The sequence below is a fragment of the Anas acuta genome, unplaced genomic scaffold (genome assembly GCF_963932015.1).
Source record: "Anas acuta unplaced genomic scaffold, bAnaAcu1.1 SCAFFOLD_38, whole genome shotgun sequence".
In the NCBI taxonomy this organism is placed as follows: domain Eukaryota; kingdom Metazoa; phylum Chordata; class Aves; order Anseriformes; family Anatidae; genus Anas; species Anas acuta.
Genome location: NW_027076215.1, coordinates 1,027,428 through 1,046,306, shown reverse-complemented (window position 1 = coordinate 1,046,306; position 18,879 = coordinate 1,027,428).

Genomic DNA, 18,879 nt, shown 5'->3' with positions numbered 1-18,879 from the left:
CGAAAGTGATCGCAAGACACGGGTGAGCGGCCACAGCGGTGTGGCTTCCAGCCATGCCGCGAAGCGTGTGGCTATCCTCTGCCGGCTCGTGGGCTTGCAGTCGCGGGGACATGGGGTTCTGTCCTCTCCGGAGCTGCAGACGTCCGTCCCGAACAGCCACGCTCCAATCCTGGGCGACGTGTGTGCTAGCCGCACCGGGGTCCGGGTCCCGCCTTGGGCGGCTGGACGAAAGTGATCGCAAGACACGGGTGACGGGCCACAGCGGTGTGGCTTCCAGCCTTGCCGCGAAGCGTGTGGCTGTCCTCCGCCGGCTCGTGGGCTGACAGTCGCGGGGACATGGGGTTCTGTCCTCTCCGGAGCTGCAGACGTCCGTCCCGAACAGCCACGCTTCTATCCTGGGCGACGTGTGTGCTAGCTGCGCCGGGGTTCGGGTGGGACCTCGGTCGGCTCCGCTCTTTCGATGGCAGGAGACGAGTGTCCCTCCACGGGCAGCGAGGGTCCAGCTTCCCTTGCCCCTAGGCTCCGGTCCTGCGCGACGTGTGTGCTAGCCGCGCCGGGGTCCGGGTGGGACCTCGGTCGGCTCTGCTCTTCCGATGGCAGGAGACGAGTGTCCCTCCACGGGCAGCGTGGGTCCTGCTTCCCGAGCCCTTCTGCTCCATCCTGGCTGTCGTGTTTGCTCGCCGCACCGGGGTCCGGATCCCATTTCGGGTGCCTCAGGGAAGGAGATCCTACGACACGGTTGTCCGGCCACAAGCGCTGTGGCTGCCAGCCGTGTCGAGAAGTTGAGGTTGTCGTTCAGCGGCTCGGCGTTACGCAGTGCCGGGGACCGGGGATTCAGACAGTCCAGAGCGGCAGTCGTCCGGATGTGGTCCCTGGGCTCCGGTCCTGCGCGACGTGTGTGCTAGCCGCACCGGGGTCCGGGTCCCGCCTTGGGCGGCTCGACGAAACTGATCGCAAGACACGGGTGACCGGCCACAAGCGGTGTGGGTGCCAGCCTTGCCGCGAAGCAGGAGGCAGTGTTCCGTTCGCTCGGCAACTGTCCGTCTCGGAGAGGCCGCCGTCATGCCCGAACGCCAAGACTCCGGTCCTGGGAGATGTGTATGCTAGCCGCTCAAGTGTAAGTATCCCGTTTCGGGTGTATTGGGGACAACGATCCCATGACACGGTTGTGCGGCCACGAGCGGCAAGGGAGCCAGACTTTCCGCGAAGCGTGTGGCTGTCCTCCGCCGGCTCGTGGGCTGGCAGTCGCGGGGACCTGGGGTTCTGTCCTCTCCGGAGCGGCAGCCGTCCGTCCCTAACAGCCACGCTCCTATCCTGGGCGACGTGTGTGCTAGCCGCACCGGGGTCCGGGTCCTGCCTTGGGCGGCTGGACGAAAGTAATCGCAAGGCACGGGTGACGGGCCACAGCGGTGTGGCTTCCAGCCTTGCCGCGAAGCGTGTGGCTGTCCTCCGCTGGCTCGTGAGCTGGCAGTCGCGGGGACCTGGGGTTCTGTCCTCTCCGGAGCGGCAGACGTCCGTCCTTAACAGCCACGCTCCTATCCTGGGCGACGTGTGTGCTAGCCGCGCCGGGGTCCGGGTGGGACCTCGGTCGGCTCCGCTCTTTCGATGGCAGGAGACGAGTGTCCCTCCACGGGCAGCGTGGGTCCGGCTTCCCTTGCCCCTAGGCTCCGGTCCTGCCCGACGTGTGTGCTAGCCGCGCCGGGGTCCGGGTCCTGCCTTGGGCAGCTTGACGAAAGTGATCGCAAGACACGGGTGAGCGGCCACAGCGGTGTGGCTTCCAGCCTTGCCGCGAAGCGTGTGGCTATCCTCTGCCGGCTCGTGGGCTTGCAGTCGCGGGGACATGGGGTTCTGTCCTCTCCGTAGCTGCAGACGTCCGTCCCGAACAGCCACGCTCCAATCCTGGGCGACGTGTGTGCTAGCCGCACCGGAGTCCGGGTCCCGCCTTGGGCGGCTGGACGAAAGTGATCGCAAGACACGGGTGAGCGGCCACAGCGGTGTGGCTTCCAGCCTTGCCGCGAAGCGTGTGGCTGTCCTCCACCGGCTCGTGGGCTGACAGTCGCGGGGACATGGGGTTCTGTCCTCTCCGGAGCTGCAGACGTCAGTCCCGAACAGCCACGCTCCTATCCTGGGCGACGTGTGTGCTAGATGCGCCGGGGTTCGGGTGGGACATCGGTCGGCTCCGCTCTGTCGATGGCAGGAGACGAGTGTCCCTCCAGGGGCAGCGTGGGTCCGGCTTCCCTTGCCCCTAGGCTCCGGTCCTGCGCGACGTGTGTGCTAGCCGCGCCGGGGTCCGGGTGGGACCTCGGTCGGCTCCGCTCTTTCGATGGCAGGAGACGAGTGTCCCTCCACGGGCAGCGTGGGTCCTGCTTCCCGAGCCCTTCTGCTCCATCCTGGCTGTCGTGTTTGCTCGCCGCACCGGGGTCCGGATCCCATTTCGGGTGCCTCAGGGAAGGAGATCCTACGACACGGTTGTCCGGCCACAAGCGCTGTGGCTGCCAGCCGTGTCGAGAAGTGGAGGTTGTCGTTCAGCGGCTCGGCGTTACGCAGTGCCGGGGACCGGGGATTCAGACAGTCCAGAGCGGCAGTCGTCCGGATGTGGTCCCTGGGCTCCGGTCCTGCGCGACGTGTGTGCTAGCCGCGCCGGGGTCCGGGTCCCGCCTTGGGCGGCTCGACGAAAGTGATCGCAAGACACGGGTGACCGGCCACAAGCGGTGTGGGTGCCAGCCTTGCCGCGAAGCAGGAGGCAGTGTTCCGTTCGCTCGGCAACTGTCCGTCCCGGAGAGGCCGCCGTCTTTCCCGAACGCCAAGACTCCGGTCCTGGGAGATGTGTATGCTAGCCGCTCAAGTGTAAGTATCCCGTTTCGGGTGTATTGGGGACAACGATCCCATGATACGGTTGTGCGGCCACGAGCGGCAAGGGAGCCAGACTTTCCGCGAAGCGTGTGGCTGTCCTCCGCTGGCTCGTGAGCTGGCAGTCGCGGGGACCTGGGGTTCTGTCCTCTCCGGAGCGGCAGCCGTCCGTCCCGAACAGCCACGCTCCTATCCTGGGCGACGTGTGTGCTAGCCGCACCGGGGTCCGGGTCCTGCCTTGGGCGGCTGGACGAAAGTAATCGCAAGGCACGGGTGACGGGCCACAGCGGTGTGGCTTCCAGCCTTGCCGCGAAGCGTGTGCCTGTCCTCCGCCGGCTCGTGGGCTGACAGTCGCGGGGACATGGGGTTCTGTCCTCTCCGGAGCTGCAGACGTCCGTCCCTAACAGCCACACTCCTATCCTGGGCGACGTGTGTGCTAGCCGCGCCGGGGTCCGGGTGGGACCTCGGTCGGCTCCGCTCTGTCGATGGCAGGAGACGAGTGTCCCTCCACGGGCAGCGTGGGTCCGGCTTCCCTTGCCCCTAGGCTCCGGTCCTGCCCGACGTGTGTGCTAGCCGCGCCGGGGTCCGGGTCCTGCCTTGGGCGGCTGGACGAAAGTGATCGCAAGACACGGGTGAGCGGCCACAGCGGTGTGGCTTCCAGCCTTGCCGCGAAGCGTGTGGCTGTCCTCCGCCGGCTCGTGGGCTGACAGTCGCGGGGACATGGGGTTCTGTCCTCTCCGGAGCTGCAGACGTCAGTCCCGAACAGCCACGCTCCTATCCTGGGCGACGTGTGTGCTAGGTGCGCCGGGGTTCGGGTGGGACCTCGGTCGGCTCCGCTCTGTCGATGGCAGGAGACGAGTGTCCCTCCAGGGGCAGCGTGGGTCCGGCTTCCCTTGCCCCTAGGCTCCGGTCCTGCGCGACGTGTGTGCTAGCCGCGCCGGGGTCCGGGTGGGACCTCGGTCGGCTCCGCTCTTTCGATGGCAGGAGACGAGTGTACCTCCACGGGCAGCGTGGGTCCTGCTTCCCGAGCCCTTCTGCTCCATCCTGGCTGTCGTGTTTGCTCGCCGCACCGGGGTCCGGATCCCATTTCGGGTGCCTCAGGGAAGGAGATCCTACGACACGGTTGTCCGGCCACAAGCGCTGTGGCTGCAAGCCGTGTCGAGAAGTGGAGGTTGTCGTTCAGCGGCTCGGCGTTACGCAGTGCCGGGGACCGGGGATTCAGACAGTCCAGAGCGGCAGTCGTCCGGATGTGGTCCCTGGGCTCCGGTCCTGCGCGACGTGTGTGCTAGCCGCACCGGGGTCCGGGTCCCGCCTTGGGCGGCTCGACGAAACTGATCGCAAGACACGGGTGACCGGCCACAAGCGGTGTGGGTGCCAGCCTTGCCGCGAAGCAGGAGGCAGTGTTCCGTTCGCTCGGCAACTGTCCGTCTCGGAGAGGCCGCCGTCTTTCCCGAACGCCAAGACTCCGGTCCTGGGAGATGTGTATGCTAGCCGCTCAAGTGTAAGTATCCCGTTTCGGGTGTATTGGGGACAACGATCCCATGACACGGTTGTGCGGCCACGAGCGGCAAGGGAGCCAGACTTTCCGCGAAGCGTGTGGCTGTCCTCCGCTGGCTCGTGAGCTGGCAGTCGCGGGGACCTGGGGTTCTGTCCTCTCCGGAGCTGCAGACGTCCGTCCCGAACAGCCACGCTCCAATCCTGGAAGACGTGTGTGCTAGCCGCACCGGTGTCCGGGTGGGACCTCGGTCGGCTCCGCTCTGTCGATGGCAGGAGACGAGTGTCCCTCCACGGGCAGCGTGGGTCCGGCTTCCCTTGCCCCTAGGCTCCGGTCCTGCCCGACGTGTGTGCTAGCCGCGCCGGGGTCCGGGTCCTGCCTTGGGCGGCTTGACGAAAGTGATCGCAAGACACGGGTGAGCGGCCACAGCGGTGTGGCTTCCAGCCTTGCCGCGAAGCGTGTGGCTATCCTCTGCCGGCTCGTGGGCTTGCAGTCGCGGGGACATGGGGTTCTGTCCTCTCCGGAGCTGCAGACGTCCGTCCCGAACAGCCACGCTCCAATCCTGGGCGACGTGTGTGCTAGCCGCACCGGGGTCCGGGTCCCGCCTTGGGCGGCTGGACGAAAGTGATCGCAAGACACGGGTGAGCGGCCACAGCGGTGTGGCTTCAAGCCTTGCCGCGAAGCGTGTGGCTGTCCTCCGCCGGCTCGTGGGCTGACAGTCGCGGGGACATGGGGTTCTGTCCTCTCCGGAGCTGCAGACGTCCGTCCCGAACAGCCACGCTTCTATCCTGGGCGACGTGTGTGCTAGCTGCGCCGGGGTTCGGGTGGGACCTCGGTCGGCTCCGCTCTTTCGATGGCAGGAGACGAGTGTCCCTCCACGGGCAGCGAGGGTCCAGCTTCCCTTGCCCCTAGGCTTCGGTCCTGCGCGACGTGTGTGCTAGCCGCGCCGGGGTCCGGGTGGGACCTCGGTCGGCTCCGCTCTTTCGATGGCAGGAGACGAGTGTCCCTCCACGGGCAGCGTGGGTCCTGCTTCCCGAGCCCTTCTGCTCCATCCTGGCTGTCGTGTTTGCTCGCCGCACCGGGGTCCGGATCCCATTTCGGGTGCCTCAGGGAAGGAGATCCTACGACACGGTTGTCCGGCCACAAGCGCTGTGGCTGCCAGCCGTGTCGAGAAGTGGAGGTTGTCGTTCAGCGGCTCGGCGTTACGCAGTGCCGGGGACCGGGGATTCAGACAGTCCAGAGCGGCAGTCGTCCGGATGTGGTCCCTGGGCTCCGGTCCTGCGCGACGTGTGTGCTAGCCGCACCGGGGTCCGGGTCCCGCCTTGGGCGGCTCGACGAAACTGATCGCAAGACACGGGTGACCGGCCACAAGCGGTGTGGGTGCCAGCCTTGCCGCGAAGCAGGAGGCAGTGTTCCGTTCGCTCGGCAACTGTCCGTCTCGGAGAGGCCGCCGTCATGCCCGAACGCCAAGACTCCGGTCCTGGGAGATGTGTATGCTAGCCGCTCAAGTGTAAGTATCCCGTTTCGGGTGTATTGGGGACAGCGATCCCATGACACGGTTGTGCGGCCACGAGCGGCAAGGGAGCCAGACTTTCCGCGAAGCGTGTGGCTGTCCTCCGCTGGCTCGTGAGCTGGCAGTCGCGGGGACCTGGGGTTCTGTCCTCTCCGGAGCGGCAGCCGTCCGTCCCGAACAGCCACGCTCCTATCCTGGGCGACGTGTGTGCTAGCCGCGCCGGTGTCCGGGTGGGACCTCTGTCGGCTCCGCTCTGTCGATGGCAGGAGACGAGTGTCCCTCCACGGGCAGCGTGGGTCCGGCTTCCCTTGCCCCTAGGCTCCGGTCCTGCCCGACGTGTGTGCTAGCCGCGCCGGGGTCCGGGTCCTGCCTTGGGCGGCTTGACGAAAGTGATCGCAAGACACGGGTGAGCGGCCACAGCGGTGTGGCTTCCAGCCTTGCCGCGAAGCGTGTGGCTATCCTCTGCCGGCTCGTGGGCTTGCAGTCGCGGGGACATGGGGTTCTGTCCTCTCCGGAGCTGCAGACGTCCGTCCCGAACAGCCACGCTCCAATCCTGGGCGACGTGTGTGCTAGCCGCACCGGGGTCCGGGTCCCGCCTTGGGCGGCTGGACGAAAGTGATCGCAAGACACGGGTGAGCGGCCACAGCGGTGTGGCTTCCAGCCTTGCCGCGAAGCGTGTGGCTGTCCTCCGCCGGCTCGTGGGCTGACAGTCGCGGGGACATGGGGTTCTGTCCTCTCCGGAGCTGCAGACGTCCGTCCCGAACAGCCACGCTTCTATCCTGGGCGACGTGTGTGCTAGCTGCGCCGGGGTTCGGGTGGGACCTCGGTCGGCTCCGCTCTTTCGATGGCAGGAGACGAGTGTCCCTCCACGGGCAGCGTGGGTCCTGCTTCCCGAGCCCTTTGGCTCCATCCTGGCTGTCGTGTTTGCTCGCCGCACCGGGGTCCGGATCCCATATCGGGTGCCTCAGGGAAGGAGATCCTACGACACGGTTGTCCGGCCACAAGCGCTGTGGCTGCCAGCCGTGTCGAGTAGTGGAGGTTGTCGTTCAGCGGCTCGGCGTTACGCAGTGCCGGGGACCGGGGATTCAGACAGTCCAGAGCGGCAGTCGTCCGGATGTGGTCCCTGGGCTCCGGTCCTGCGCGACGTGTGTGCTAGCCGCGCCGGGGTCCGGGTCCCGCCTTGGGCGGCTCGACGAAAGTGATCGCAAGACACGGGTGACCGGCCACAAGCGGTGTGGGTGCCAGCCTTGCCGCGAAGCAGGAGGCTGTGTTCCGTTCGCTCGGCAACTGTCCGTCTCGGAGAGGCCGCCGTCTATCCAGAATGCTAAGAATCCGGTCCTGGGAGATGTGTATGCTAGCCGCGCAAGTGTAAGAATCCCGTTTCGGGTGTATTGGGGACAACGATCCCATGACACGGTTGTGCGGCCACGAGCGGCAAGGGAGCCAGACTTTCCGCGAAGCGTGTGGCTGTCCTCCGCTGGCTCGTGAGCTGGCAGTCGCGGGGACCTGGGGTTCTGTCCTCTCCGGAGCGGCAGCCGTCCGTCCCGAACAGCCACGCTCCTATCCTGGGCGACGTGTGTGCTAGCCGCGCCGGTGTCCGGGTGGGACCTCGGTCGGCTCCGCTCTGTCGATGGCAGGAGACGAGTGTCCCTCCACGGGCAGCGTGGGTCCGGCTTCCCTTGCCCCTAGGCTCCGGTCCTGCCCGACGTGTGTGCTAGCCGCGCCGGGGTCCGGGTCCTGCCTTGGGCGGCTTGACGAAAGTGATCGCATGACACGGGTGAGCGGCCACAGCGGTGTGGCTTCCAGCCTTGCCGCGAAGCGTGTGGCTATCCTCTGCCGGCTCGTGGGCTTGCAGTCGCGGGGACATGGGGTTCTGTCCTCTCCGTAGCTGCAGACGTCCGTCCCGAACAGCCACGCTTCTATCCTGGGCGACGTGTGTGCTAGCTGCGCCGGGGTTCGGGTGGGACCTCGGTCGGCTCCGCTCTTTCGATGGCAGGAGACGAGTGTCCCTCCACGGGCTGCGAGGGTCCAGCTTCCCTTGCCCCTAGGCTCCGGTCCTGCGCGACGCTTGTGCTAGCCGCACCGGGGTCCGGGTCCTGCCTTGGGCGGCTGGACGAAAGTAATCGCAAGGCACGGGTGACGGGCCACAGCGGTGTGGCTTCCAGCCTTGCCGCGAAGCGTGTGGCTGTCCTCCGCTGGCTCGTGAGCTGGCAGTCGCGGGGACCTGGGGTTCTGTCCTCTCCGGAGCTGCAGCCGTCCATCCCGAACAGCCACGCTCCAATCCTGGGCGACGTGTGTGCTAGCCGCGCCGGTGTCCGGGTGGGACCTCGGTCGGCTCCGCTCTGTCGATGGCAGGAGACGAGTGTCCCTCCACGGGCAGCGTGGGTCCGGCTTTCCTTGCCCCTAGGCTCCGGTCCTGCCCGACGTGTGTGCTAGCCGCGCCGGGGTCCGGGTCCTGCCTTGGGCGGCTTGACGAAAGTGATCGCAAGACACGGGTGAGCGGCCACAGCGGTGTGGCTTCCAGCCTTGCCGCGAAGCGTGTGGCTATCCTCTGCCGGCTCGTGGGCTTGCAGTCGCGGGGACATGGGGTTCTGTCCTCTCCGGAGCTGCAGACGTCCGTCCCGAACAGCCACGCTCCAATCCTGGGCGACGTGTGTGCTAGCCGCACCGGGGTCCGGGTCCCGCCTTGGGCGGCTGGACGAAAGTGATCGCAAGACACGGGTGAGCGGCCACAGCGGTGTGGCTTCCAGCCTTGCCGCGAAGCGTGTGGCTGTCCTCCGCCGGCTCGTGGGCTGACAGTCGCGGGGACATGGGGTTCTGTCCTCTCCGGAGCTGCAGACGTCCGTCCCGAACAGCCACGCTTCTATCCTGGGCGACATGTGTGCTAGCTGCGCCGGGGTTCGGGTGGGACCTCGGTCGGCTCCGCTCTTTCGATGGCAGGAGACGAGTGTCCCTCCACAGGCAGCGAGGGTCCAGCTTCCCTTGCCCCTAGGCTCCGGTCCTGCGCGACGTGTGTGCTAGCCGCGCCGGGGTCCGGGTGGGACCTCGGTCGGCTCTGCTCTTTCGATGGCAGGAGACGAGTGTCCCTCCACGGGCAGCGTGGGTCCTGCTTCCCGAGCCCTTCTGCTCCATCCTGGCTGTCGTGTTTGCTCGCCGCACCGGGGTCCGGATCCCATTTCGGGTGCCTCAGGGAAGGAGATCCTACGACACGGTTGTCCGGCCACAAGCGCTGTGGCTGCCAGCCGTGTCGAGAAGTGGAGGTTGTCGTTCAGCGGCTCGGCGTTACGCAGTACCGGGGACCGGGGATTCAGACAGTCCAGAGCGGCAGTCGTCCGGATGTGGTCCCTGGGCTCCGGTCCTGCGCGACGTGTGTGCTAGCCGCACCGGGGTCCGGGTCCCGCCTTGGGCGGCTCGACGAAAGTGATCGCAAGACACGGGTGACCGGCCACAAGCGGTGTGGGTGCCAGCCTTGCCGCGAAGCAGGAGGCAGTGTTCCGTTCGCTCGGCAACTGTCCGTCTCGGAGAGGCCGCCGTCATGCCCGAACGCCAAGACTCCGGTCCTGGGAGATGTGTATGCTAGCCGCTCAAGTGTAAGTATCCCGTTTCGGGTGTATTGGGGACAGCGATCCCATGACACGGTTGTGCGGCCACGAGCGGCAAGGGAGCCAGACTTTCCGCGAAGCGTGTGGCTGTCCTCCGCCGGCTCGTGGGCTGGCAGTCGCGGGGACCTGGGGTTCTGTCCTCTCCGGAGCGGCAGCCGTCCGTCCCTAACAGCCACGCTCCTATCCTGGGCGACGTGTGTGCTAGCCGCACCGGGGTCCGGGTCCTGCCTTGGGCGGCTGGACGAAAGTAATCGCAAGGCACGGGTGACGGGCCACAGCGGTGTGGCTTCCAGCCTTGCCGCGAAGCGTGTTGCTGTCCTCCTCTGGCTCGTGAGCTGGCAGTCGCGGGGACCTGGGGTTCTGTCCTCTCCGGAGCGGCAGCCGTCCGTCCCGAACAGCCACGCTCCTATCCTGGGCGACGAGTGTGCTAGCCGCACCGTGTCCGGGTCCTGCCTTGGGCGGCTGGACGAAAGTAATCGCAAGGCACGGGTGACGGGCCACAGCGGTGTGGCTTCCAGCCTTGCCGCGAAGCGTGTGGCTGTCCTCCGCCGGCTCGTGGGCTGACAGTCGCGGGGACATGGGGTTCTGTCCTCTCCGGAGCTGCAGACGTCCGTCCCTAACAGCCACGCTCCTATCCTGGGCGACGTGTGTGCTAGCCGCGCCGGGGTCCGGGTGGGACCTCGGTCGGCTCCGCTCTTTCGATGGCAGGAGACGAGTGTCCCTCCACGGGCAGCGTGGGTCCTGCTTCCCGAGCCCTTTGGCTCCATCCTGGCTGTCGTGTTTGCTCGCCGCACCGGGGTCCGGATCCCATATCGGGTGCCTCAGGGAAGGAGATCCTACGACACGGTTGTCCGGCCACAAGCGCTGTGGCTGCCAGCCGTGTCGAGTAGTGGAGGTTGTCGTTCAGCGGCTCGGCGTTACGCAGTGCCGGGGACCGGGGATTCAGACAGTCCAGAGCGGCAGTCGTCCGGATGTGGTCCCTGGGCTCCGGTCCTGCGCGACGTGTGTGCTAGCCGCGCCGGGGTCCGGGTCCCGCCTTGGGCGGCTCGACGAAAGTGATCGCAAGACACGGGTGACCGGCCACAAGCGGTGTGGGTGCCAGCCTTGCCGCGAAGCAGGAGGCTGTGTTCCGTTCGCTCGGCAACTGTCCGTCCCGGAGAGGCCGCCGTCTATCCAGAATGCTAAGAATCCGGTCCTGGGAGATGTGTATGCTAGCCGCGCAAGTGTAAGAATCCCGTTTCGGGTGTATTGGGGACAACGATCCCATGACACGGTTGTGCGGCCACGAGCGGCAAGGGAGCCAGACTTTCCGCGAAGCGTGTGGCTGTCCTCCGCTGGCTCGTGAGCTGGCAGTCGCGGGGACCTGGGGTTCTGTCCTCTCCGGAGCGGCAGCCGTCCGTCCCGAACAGCCACGCTCCTATCCTGGGCGACGTGTGTGCTAGCCGCGCCGGTGTCCGGGTGGGACCTCGGTCGGCTCCGCTCTGTCGATGGCAGGAGACGAGTGTCCCTCCACGGGCAGCGTGGGTCCGGCTTCCCTTGCCCCTAGGCTCCGGTCCTGCCCGACGTGTGTGCTAGCCGCGCCGGGGTCCGGGTGGGACCTCGGTCGGCTCCGCTCTTTCGATGGCAGGAGACGAGTGTACCTCCACGGGCAGCGTGGGTCCTGCTTCCCGAGCCCTTCTGCTCCATCCTGGCTGTCGTGTTTGCTCGCCGCACCGGGGTCCGGATCCCATTTCGGGTGCCTCAGGGAAGGAGATCCTACGACACGGTTGTCCGGCCACAAGCGCTGTGGCTGCCAGCCGTGTCGAGAAGTGGAGGTTGTCGTTCAGCGGCTCGGCGTTACGCAGTGCCGGGGACCGGGGATTCAGACAGTCCAGAGCGGCAGTCGTCCGGATGTGGTCCCTGGGCTCCGGTCCTGCGCGACGTGTGTGCTAGCCGCACCGGGGTCCGGGTCCCGCCTTGGGCGGCTCGACGAAAGTGATCGCAAGACACGGGTGACCGGCCACAAGCGGTGTGGGTGCCAGCCTTGCCGCGAAGCAGGAGGCAGTGTTCCGTTCGCTCGGCAACTGTCCGTCTCGGAGAGGCCGCCGTCATGCCCGAACGCCAAGACTCCGGTCCTGGGAGATGTGTATGCTAGCCGCGCAAGTGTAAGTATCCCGTTTCGGGTGTATTGGGGACAGCGATCCCATGACACGGTTGTGCGGCCACGAGCGGCAAGGGAGCCAGACTTTCCGCGAAGCGTGTGGCTGTCCTCCGCCGGCTCGTGGGCTGGCAGTCGCGGGGACCTGGGGTTCTGTCCTCTCCGGAGCGGCAGCCGTCCGTCCCTAACAGCCACGCTCCTATCCTGGGCGACGTGTGTGCTAGCCGCACCGGGGTCCGGGTCCTGCCTTGGGCGGCTGGACGAAAGTAATCGCAAGGCACGGGTGACGGGCCACAGCGGTGTGGCTTCCAGCCTTGCCGCGAAGCGTGTGGCTGTCCTCCGCTGGCTCGTGAGCTGGCAGTCGCGGGGACCTGGGGTTCTGTCCTCTCCGGAGCGGCAGCCGTCCGTCCCGAACAGCCACGCTCCTATCCTGGGCGACGAGTGTGCTAGCCGCACCGTGTCCGGGTCCTGCCTTGGGCGGCTGGACGAAAGTAATCGCAAGGCACGGGTGACGGGCCACAGCGGTGTGGCTTCCAGCCTTGCCGCGAAGCGTGTGGCTGTCCTCCGCCGGCTCGTGGGCTGACAGTCGCGGGGACATGGGGTTCTGTCCTCTCCGGAGCTGCAGACGTCCGTCCCTAACAGCCACGCTCCTATCCTGGGCGACGTGTGTGCTAGCCGCGCCGGGGTCCGGGTGGGACCTCGGTCGGCTCCGCTCTTTCGATGGCAGGAGACGAGTGTCCCTCCACGGGCAGCGTGGGTCCTGCTTCCCGAGCCCTTTGGCTCCATCCTGGCTGTCGTGTTTGCTCGCCGCACCGGGGTCCGGATCCCATATCGGGTGCCTCAGGGAAGGAGATCCTACGACACGGTTGTCCGGCCACAAGCGCTGTGGCTGCCAGCCGTGTCGAGTAGTGGAGGTTGTCGTTCAGCGGCTCGGCGTTACGCAGTGCCGGGGACCGGGGATTCAGACAGTCCAGAGCGGCAGTCGTCCGGATGTGGTCCCTGGGCTCCGGTCCTGCGCGACGTGTGTGCTAGCCGCGCCGGGGTCCGGGTCCCGCCTTGGGCGGCTCGACGAAAGTGATCGCAAGACACGGGTGACCGGCCACAAGCGGTGTGGGTGCCAGCCTTGCCGCGAAGCAGGAGGCTGTGTTCCGTTCGCTCGGCAACTGTCCGTCCCGGAGAGGCCGCCGTCTATCCAGAATGCTAAGAATCCGGTCCTGGGAGATGTGTATGCTAGCCGCGCAAGTGTAAGAATCCCGTTTCGGGTGTATTGGGGACAACGATCCCATGACACGGTTGTGCGGCCACGAGCGGCAAGGGAGCCAGACTTTCCGCGAAGCGTGTGGCTGTCCTCCGCTGGCTCGTGAGCTGGCAGTCGCGGGGACCTGGGGTTCTGTCCTCTCCGGAGCTGCAGCCGTCCGTCCCGAACAGCCACGCTCCTATCCTGGGCGACGTGTGTGCTAGCCGCGCCGGTGTCCGGGTGGGACCTCGGTCGGCTCCGCTCTGTCGATGGCAGGAGACGAGTGTCCCTCCACGGGCAGCGTGGGTCCGGCTTCCCTTGCCCCTAGGCTCCGGTCCTGCCCGACGTGTGTGCTAGCCGCGCCGGGGTCCGGGTGGGACCTCGGTCGGCTCCGCTCTTTCGATGGCAGGAGACGAGTGTACCTCCACGGGCAGCGTGGGTCCTGCTTCCCGAGCCCTTCTGCTCCATCCTGGCTGTCGTGTTTGCTCGCCGCACCGGGGTCCGGATCCCATTTCGGGTGCCTCAGGGAAGGAGATCCTACGACACGGTTGTCCGGCCACAAGCGCTGTGGCTGCCAGCCGTGTCGAGAAGTGGAGGTTGTCGTTCAGCGGCTCGGCGTTACGCAGTGCCGGGGACCGGGGATTCAGACAGTCCAGAGCGGCAGTCGTCCGGATGTGGTCCCTGGGCTCCGGTCCTGCGCGACGTGTGTGCTAGCCGCACCGGGGTCCGGGTCCCGCCTTGGGCGGCTCGACGAAAGTGATCGCAAGACACGGGTGACCGGCCACAACCGGTGTGGGTGCCAGCCTTGCCGCGAAGCAGGAGGCAGTGTTCCGTTCGCTCGGCAACTGTCCGTCTCGGAGAGGCCGCCGTCATGCCCGAACGCCAAGACTCCGGTCCTGGGAGATGTGTATGCTAGCCGCGCAAGTGTAAGTATCCCGTTTCGGGTGTATTGGGGACAGCGATCCCATGACACGGTTGTGCGGCCACGAGCGGCAAGGGAGCCAGACTTTCCGCGAAGCGTGTGGCTGTCCTCCGCTGGCTCGTGAGCTGGCAGTCGCGGGGACCTGGGGTTCTGTCCTCTCCGGAGCGGCAGCCGTCCGTCCCGAACAGCCACGCTCCTATCCTGGGCGACGTGTGTGCTAGCCGCGCCGGTGTCCGGGTGGGACCTCGGTCGGCTCCGCTCTGTCGATGGCAGGAGACGAGTGTCCCTCCACGGGCAGCGTGGGTCCGGCTTCCCTTGCCCCTAGGCTCCGGTCCTGCCCGACGTGTGTGCTAGCCGCGCCGGGGTCCGGGTCCTGCCTTGGGCGGCTTGACGAAAGTGATCGCATGACACGGGGGAGCGGCCACAGCGGTGTGGCTTCCAGCCTTGCCGCGAAGCGTGTGGCTATCCTCTGCCGGCTCGTGGGCTTGCAGTCGCGGGGACATGGGGTTCTGTCCTCTCCGTAGCTGCAGACGTCCGTCCCGAACAGCCACGCTTCTATCCTGGGCGACGTGTGTGCTAGCTGCGCCGGGGTTCGGGTGGGACCTCGGTCGGCTCCGCTCTTTCGATGGCAGGAGACGAGTGTCCCTCCACGGGCTGCGAGGGTCCAGCTTCCCTTGCCCCTAGGCTCCGGTCCTGCGCGACGCTTGTGCTAGCCGCACCGGGGTCCGGGTCCTGCCTTGGGCGGCTGGACGAAAGTAATCGCAAGGCACGGGTGACGGGCCACAGCGGTGTGGCTTCCAGCCTTGCCGCGAAGCGTGTGGCTGTCCTCCGCTGGCTCGTGAGCTGGCAGTCGCGGGGACCTGGGGTTCTGTCCTCTCCGGAGCGGCAGCCGTCCGTCCCGAACAGCCACGCTCCTATCCTGGGCGACGAGTGTGCTAGCCGCACCGGGTCCGGGTCCTGCCTTGGGCGGCTGGACGAAAGTAATCGCAAGGCACGGGTGACGGGCCACAGCGGTGTGGCTTCCAGCCTTGCCGCGAAGCGTGTGGCTGTCCTCCGCCGGCTCGTGGGCTGACAGTCGCGGGGACATGGGGTTCTGTCCTCTCCGGAGCTGCAGACGTCCGTCCCTAACAGCCACGCTCCTATCCTGGGCGACGTGTGTGCTAGCCGCGCCGGGGTCCGGGTGGGACCTCGGTCGGCTCCGCTCTTTCGATGGCAGGAGACGAGTGTCCCTCCACGGGCAGCGTGGGTCCTGCTTCCCGAGCCCTTTGGCTCCATCCTGGCTGTCGTGTTTGCTCGCCGCACCGGGGTCCGGATCCCATATCGGGTGCCTCAGGGAAGGAGATCCTACGACACGGTTGTCCGGCCACAAGCGCTGTGGCTGCCAGCCGTGTCGAGTAGTGGAGGTTGTCGTTCAGCGGCTCGGCGTTACGCAGTGCCGGGGACCGGGGATTCAGACAGTCCAGAGCGGCAGTCGTCCGGATGTGGTCCCTGGGCTCCGGTCCTGCGCGACGTGTGTGCTAGCCGCGCCGGGGTCCGGGTCCCGCCTTGGGCGGCTCGACGAAAGTGATCGCAAGACACGGGTGACCGGCCACAAGCGGTGTGGGTGCCAGCCTTGCCGCGAAGCAGGAGGCTGTGTTCCGTTCGCTCGGCAACTGTCCGTCCCGGAGAGGCCGCCGTCTATCCAGAATGCTAAGAATCCGGTCCTGGGAGATGTGTATGCTAGCCGCGCAAGTGTAAGAATCCCGTTTCGGGTGTATTGGGGACAACGATCCCATGACACGGTTGTGCGGCCACGAGCGGCAAGGGAGCCAGACTTTCCGCGAAGCGTGTGGCTGTCCTCCGCTGGCTCGTGAGCTGGCAGTCGCGGGGACCTGGGGTTCTGTCCTCTCCGGAGCGGCAGCCGTCCGTCCCGAACAGCCACGCTCCTATCCTGGGCGACGTGTGTGCTAGCCGCGCCGGTGTCCGGGTGGGACCTCGGTCGGCTCCGCTCTGTCGATGGCAGGAGACGAGTGTCCCTCCACGGGCAGCGTGGGTCCGGCTTCCCTTGCCCCTAGGCTCCGGTCCTGCCCGACGTGTGTGCTAGCCGCGCCGGGGTCCGGGTGGGACCTCGGTCGGCTCCGCTCTTTCGATGGCAGGAGACGAGTGTACCTCCACGGGCAGCGTGGGTCCTGCTTCCCGAGCCCTTCTGCTCCATCCTGGCTGTCATGTTTGCTCGCCGCACCGGGGTCCGGATCCCATTTCGGGTGCCTCAGGGAAGGAGATCCTACGACACGGTTGTCCGGCCACAAGCGCTGTGGCTGCCAGCCGTGTCGAGAAGTGGAGGTTGTCGTTCAGCGGCTCGGCGTTACGCAGTGCCGGGGACCGGGGATTCAGACAGTCCAGAGCGGCAGTCGTCCGGATGTGGTCCCTGGGCTCCGGTCCTGCGCGACGTGTGTGCTAGCCGCACCGGGGTCCGGGTCCCGCCTTGGGCGGCTCGACGAAAGTGATCGCAAGACACGGGTGACCGGCCACAAGCTTTGTGGGTGCCAGCCTTGCCGCGAAGCAGGAGGCAGTGTTCCGTTCGCTCGGCAACTGTCCGTCTCGGAGAGGCCGCCGTCATGCCCGAACGCCAAGACTCCGGTCCTGGGAGATGTGTATGCTAGCCGCTCAAGTGTAAGTATCCCGTTTCGGGTGTATTGGGGACAGCGATCCCATGACACGGTTGTGCGGCCACGAGCGGCAAGGGAGCCAGACTTTCCGCGAAGCGTGTGGCTGTCCTCCGCTGGCTCGTGAGCTGGCAGTCGCGGGGACCTAGGGTTCTGTCCTCTCCGGAGCGGCAGCCGTCCGTCCCGAACAGCCACGCTCCTATCCTGGGCGACGTGTGTGCTAGCCGCGCCGGTGTCCGGGTGGGACCTCTGTCGGCTCCGCTCTGTCGATGGCAGGAGACGAGTGTCCCTCCACGGGCAGCGTGGGTCCGGCTTCCCTTGCCCCTAGGCTCCGGTCCTGCCCGACGTGTGTGCTAGCCGCGCCGGGGTCCGGGTCCTGCCTTGGGCGGCTTGACGAAAGTGATCGCATGACACGGGGGAGCGGCCACAGCGGTGTGGCTTCCAGCCTTGCCGCGAAGCGTGTGGCTATCCTCTGCCGGCTCGTGGGCTTGCAGTCGCGGGGACATGGGGTTCTGTCCTCTCCGGAGCTGCAGACGTCCGTCCCGAACAGCCACGCTTCTATCCTGGGCGACGTGTGTGCTAGCTGCGCCGGGGTTCGGGTGGGACCTCGGTCGGCTCCGCTCTTTCGATGGCAGGAGACGAGTGTCCCTCCACGGGCTGCGAGGGTCCAGCTTCCCTTGCCCCTAGGCTCCGGTCCTGCGCGACGCTTGTGCTAGCCGCACCGGGGTCCGGGTCCTGCCTTGGGCGGCTGGACGAAAGTAATCGCAAGGCACGGGTGACGGGCCACAGCGGTGTGGCTTCCAGCCTTGCCGCGAAGCGTGTGGCTGTCCTCCGCCGGCTCGTGGGCTGACAGTCGCGGGGACATGGGGTTCTGTCCTCTCCGGAGCTGCAGACGTCCGTCCCTAACAGCCACGCTCCTATCCTGGGCGACGTGTGTGCTAGCCGCGCCGGGGTCCGGGTGGGACCTCGGTCGGCTCCGCTCTTTCGATGGCAGGAGACGAGTGTCCCTCCACGGGCAGCGTGGGTCCTGCTTCCCGAGCCCTTTGGCTCCATCCTGGCTGTCGTGTTTGCTCGCCGCACCGGGGTCCGGATCCCATTTCGGGTGCCTCAGGGAAGGAGATCCTACGACACGGTTGTCCGGCCACAAGCGCTGTGGCTGCCAGCCGTGTCGAGAAGTGGAGGTTGTCGTTCAGCGGCTCGGCGTTACGCAGTGCCGGGGACCGGGGATTCAGACAGTCCAGAGCGGCAGTCGTCCGGAGGTGGTCCCTGGGCTCCGGTCCTGCGCGACGTGTGTGCTAGCCGCGCCGGGGTCCGGGTCCCGCCTTGGGCGGCTCGACGAAAGTGATCGCAAGACACGGGTGACCGGCCACAAGCTTTGTGGGTGCCAGCCTTGCCGCGAAGCAGGAGGCAGTGTTCCGTTCGCTCGGCAACTGTCCGTCCCGGAGAGGCCGCCGTCTTTCCCGAACGCCAAGACTCCGGTCCTGGGAGATGTGTATGCTAGCCGCTCAAGTGTAAGTATCCCGTTTCGGGTGTATTGGGGACAACGATCCCATGACACGGTTGTGCGGCCACGAGCGGCAAGGGAGCCAGACTTTCCGCGAAGCGTGTGGCTGTCCTCCGCTGGCTCGTGAGCTGGCAGTCGCGGGGACCTGGGGTTCTGTCCTCTCCGGAGCTGCAGACGTCCGTCCCTAACAGCCACGCTCCTATCCTGGGCGACGTGTGTGCTAGCCGCGCCGGGGTCCGGGTGGGACCTCGGTCGGCTCCGCTCTTTCGATGGCAGGAGACGAGTGTCCCTCCACGGGCAGCGTGGGTCCTGCTTCCCGAGCCCTTTGGCTCCATCCTGGCTGTCGTGTTTGCTCGCCGCACCGAGGTCCGGATCCCATTTCGGGTGCCTCAGGGAAGGAGATCCTACGACACGGTTGTCCGGCCACAAGCGCTGTGGCTGCCAGCCGTGTCGAGAAGTGGAGGTTGTCGTTCAGCGGCTCGGCGTTACGCAGTGCCGGGGACCGGGGATTCAGACAGTCCAGAGCGGCAGTCGTCTGGATGTGGTCCCTGGGCTCCGGTCCTGCGCGACGTGTGTGCTAGCCGCGCCGGGGTCCGGGTCCCGCCTTGGGCGGCTCGACGAAAGTGATCGCAAGACACGGGTGACCGGCCACAAGCTTTGTGGGTGCCAGCCTTGCCGCGAAGCAGGAGGCTGTGTTCCGTTCGCTCGGCAACTGTCCGTCCCGGAGAGGCCGCCGTCTATCCAGAATGCTAAGAATCCGGTCCTGGGAGATGTGTATGCTAGCCGCTCAAGTGTAAGAATCCCGTTTCGGGTGTATTGGGGACAACGATCCCATGACCCGGTTGTGCGGCCACGAGCGGCAAGGGAGCCAGACTTTCCGCGAAGCGTGTGGCTGTCCTCCGCTGGCTCGTGAGCTGGCAGTCGCGGGGACCTGGGGTTCTGTCCTCTCCGGAGCGGCAGCCGTCCGTCCCGAA